Raw genomic sequence first — 4,434 nt, 5'->3', positions numbered from 1 at the left:
ATATATATATATATATATATATATATATATATATATATATATATATATATATATATCATCAATTTCAAATTATTAGGCATTACAACACTTGTGCTATTCACATGGCCTTAAACTGCTAGGCCCTAGAGATAACTTGGCTAGTACTAAGCCAATGTTCCCCGCACCAAAATAATAATAATAATAATATAGAATATGTGTTTCATTCAATAAAGAGGTCCTAAATATTCTTTTGTTGGATTGGACGTGCTTAGGGAAAAATCATGTCTGTACACAAGAAAATAATGACTTGTAGGATATACAAGAAAATGATACGTACAGATCGTATATCCATCTCCGTCTCCACTAACTGTGCTAAAAGTTTCTCTGTTTCAATCTATCAAAGAAAAGTAGAACACAGGAAAATATTTTAAAAAGATTATTAATATGAAAACTACACTTGATCAAAAAAGAGAAATCTGTTGTTCTATACCTGCGATAATTGCGCAGATTCATCCGAGTCTGGGAAAAGAAGAAGCTGCATAATGAAGACGGTTTTTTGAGCTAGGATACTGTTTTTGTATCATTCGTCTTGATTTTCACATTAATAAGCAATGCATAATAGATACCTCCTTCTTGATGAATGGTGGCATAGACTCAAAAAGAGCAGAAGCCCATGGTGATAAGTGTGTTGAAATGTTGTCAGCAGTCACTCCATTCATGAGAAGGACGTGTATTTCCTGAAATATACAGTTGACAATTTATATGAGACTTACCAAATCAAGATAACTTGTTAAATTCGAATTCTGTTCAAGCATATGTTAGTGCGTCGCTTTGAGTGGCTATAATGTACACAGACCCTCTTTCTCTTATTAACCTATACATTACATACTTTCACGGGCATTTTAAGATCCAATACGAGGAATATGGGTATTCAATTTATCATTTTAAAATTACCTGTAATAGAGCATATACTTCAGGAATACTTTCAATAAGACCCTCGGGCAAGAGAATTACTCCATGGTATTTGTCTGCAAAGGAAAACAGCTTGTGTTACTTTAGACGTTGTAGATCAACATGATAACAATGGTGATTTCACTCTTAGACAAAGAGCTTTTCTTCATAACGTGTATCTAAACTCAGTTAGATCTGCATTAATAAAAAGGAGTTCGTTGAGAGAATAAATAGGAGTCTGTGTTCCACAGAGTTGAAGTCTAATAAATAGGAATCGGAACCTTGGGCGCCACTAGAAACACATAACTTGAGATAGAAGCATGTCATCAATGAAATAGCTCCATAAAATTAAGGAAAAAGTATACCGTGTTCAGCCCTAGCTTGAACCGCATCACAGATCCGCTTTGTAATGTCAAAAAGGGTAAGCTTTGAAGAAGTAACCTCCTCACTTAGGACAACCTGAGCAAAAATACTGTATTGGTATATTCCTATAAGAAAAATGACAAGAACAAAGAATCTAGTCCAGAAATCAAACCATGTTTGGATGAGACTGAAGGGCACATTCCAAAGTAACATGAGATGCCCGCCTTCCCATTAGACGAATGAAATAATAATACTGAAAAACATAAAGTAAATGCTCAGCATCTATGGCAATGCTCAAAATGAAACCAAAAAAGAAACTATAGGAAAATTTACTTTTACTTTTATTTTTAAAGAGGAGGGGTTTAGTGTTTACTTGAGCAAGATTAGTAAGCCTATAGTTCTACATTCGTAAGGTCATTCAACTGAGAGGACTATCTTTGGCGTTGTCGAAATGTATGAATGAGATCATACAAACAAGTTATACCTTCTAATATGGTAGAAAAGGATTTTTATGATGTAAAACTTTCAGATTTGCACAGGTTAGTCCTGTCATGCCAATCTTCTCTTCAGTCACTGGATGCATATAACTGGATTACATAAATTTGGAACATGATATAGGCCTCAAGAATAATGAACCAACGATGAAATGTGCCAAAATCAAATGAAATTAGCCTCCTCTCAACTGAGAAGATGGATTATGAAGTCTAATGTGTTTCCAGTGAGAAATCAGATTTTGTTCATAGGCAAATATTGACAGAGTTTCAGATTTCAAGACAGATCATAGTCTACAGAAGGAGCATATAAGTAAGTTTTTGGCAAAGTAAAAACTTTTAACTACAGGAAAGTTCGGTAACTTTGAGGCATGTACCTTTTCAGCAGAAAGAGCATCAGTGCATATGTTGCTGATGATCTGAGAATTCACCTGAAGAATGAAAGAACCAACATTGCAAGCTGAAGATCAGCATTTTAAGACGCATGGCACTCACGAAATTATAACGCATGCCAAAGATTATTTCACATTACAGTTTTTATAAAGTTTCCCTGATTTACCTTGCAGATAGTATCAAACCCAACATCAGCTTCAACAAACTGATTCTTCAGATCCCCATAAAATGTCACTGGAACGCCAATAACCTATGAAAAGAATTTTATATCAATGTTCTGTAACCAAAGGGAGTTTAAGATTTTATTACTCATTGCTGCAGCTCATGATTTTCTAAGACAAAGAGGAAAAGACAATTGTGCTGCAGGATTTTCTCCTGCCGATGAATTAACTATAACCCTCGAGGAAGTGTGAACGATGGCTAAAATTACAAAGGGAAAATGACGAGAAGACAATTAGAAGCATCAAGCACCTTTGTTGAACATTTCTTTTCTGCAAATGTTTCCGCAAGTTGAGCTGCATCAGTATTGGATGTTACACCTTCATAAAAGGAAAGAAACATTAGGAACAGTGGAACCGTTTCATTTAGTAAATGTAATAATTCGAGATAAACTTACCTCCAACAATCACAAGCCCATCCAAATTCAACTTTTGGCATGAAGCTAATGCGGCATTCACTTGCTCTGTTGTTCTAATCTGATCTTTTGTTCTCCCCAGCATGCCATAACCCCCTTGACACGTGATCAAAAGGTAACGGAAGCCAGAAATCAATTTCTCAAAACAAAGCAAACTTATCTTCGATTTTTCATTCAGGTGCTAAAAATGTTGGTTAAATAAAAAACCTTGATTGCGATAATTGGTGACAAGATCTTCTGTAATCTGGATGGTCTTTTGTGCAAATAAACCTTCAGTCCCTCCTGTTACATGATAAATGAAGCTTATGAATTACTATTTATTTACAATACCTGAACGAACGAGTTACGAATAATGAGTGAAAGCTACATATAGCTCATGTCACTCGGTAGATGCATACAGATAGCTATCGAAGTGGTATAGAAAGTAACTTCAAGCGTATTCGTTTGCTACACATCCGGTACATCAATGCATTGCTGAAAACTTTGACGTATGAATGAATCCATCTCTGGTAACAACAAGAAAATGCTATACTATATGTAAAAGAGAGATAATTTGGACTAATTTACAGCCAAGGTTATTGCTTTTCTCCCCTCGTCGATGATAATTGGTTTTCTGCTGACTGTGAAATTAAGAATAAATGCCAATAAACTGTGCAATATTATATCATACCGCAGAATCCTATCACGGAACTTTTAGGGCTGTGCGATTTTATCGCGTCATAAAGCCCACAGATAACGTTATGCCCTCCAGGGGATTGTCGACCGCAAAAGACTACTCCAACCCTGTAAACCAAAAGATATCAGTGATCCAACCTCCAACATTAATCATATCAAGGGTTGCATACGAAAAATTTAAAAGGGAAATGCAACACAGAACTGACAACACTAGCCACCAAATTAATGAGGAAGGTAGCACAAAACATAAAAAAGTATCTTCTCAATTGGTTATGTTATGTATCTTCATGCATACGTGTACATAAAAAAAAAAAAGATGCACATTGTCAAAAAAGCGTATGAAAAAAAAAATCTTTTGAATTATATATATATTACACCTAATTCCTTCGAAAAAATTACTTTTTTGTGCATAAATTTTTTAAAAAGATTGCATTTTTCACCTGATAGGAGATTTATCTTTTGACCCGGGGCTCCTGGGAGAAATTTTGCTAGGATTCACAAAATGCACCAATGGCTTCCCGTACGTCAACGGGAACGACCGTTGGATCGACTGCGCATCCAGCGGGTCCGTCACCGTCGTCGCGTCCCCGAACTCAATCTTGATCTCAGAACCCTACATACCAAAATTTAAATAAAAATAAAAATAAATAGGAAGTCATAAAAAAAACTTTAAAGAAATAAAAAAAAGACCTGGAGAGAAGGAGGAAGCTCGGGTATGTACTGGACCCGTTGCTTCTGTAGACCCGATAACTCCATACCCGACCCGAAATCCATTGATTTTCCTTTTTTTTTTTTCTTTTTTTTGAGAGAGAAAATGGGAAGCGGGAGAAGGGAGAAGAGGAGCGGCCGGGTTGATTAAAGAAGAGAGTGGGGAGGGGGAAGTGAAATGTCGAGAATGCCCTTGACGGTTGGGTATGCTGGTGGGGCCCGAGTAACTAACCGCAGCTG

At 36.1% G+C, this 4,434-nt stretch overlaps 1 pseudogene; it reads right to left on the bottom strand.

The window, feature by feature from the left end:
• The window catches only part of LOC109820007, a 6,365-nt pseudogene extending 2,069 nt beyond the window's left edge, over window positions 1-4,296 (bottom strand).

The sequence above is a fragment of the Asparagus officinalis genome, chromosome 8 (assembly GCF_001876935.1).
Source record: "Asparagus officinalis chromosome 8, Aspof.V1, whole genome shotgun sequence".
Classification (NCBI taxonomy): Eukaryota; Viridiplantae; Streptophyta; class Magnoliopsida; order Asparagales; family Asparagaceae; genus Asparagus; species Asparagus officinalis.
Note: the sequence above shows the minus strand (reverse complement) of the source record. Positions and strands in the feature narration are given on the sequence as shown.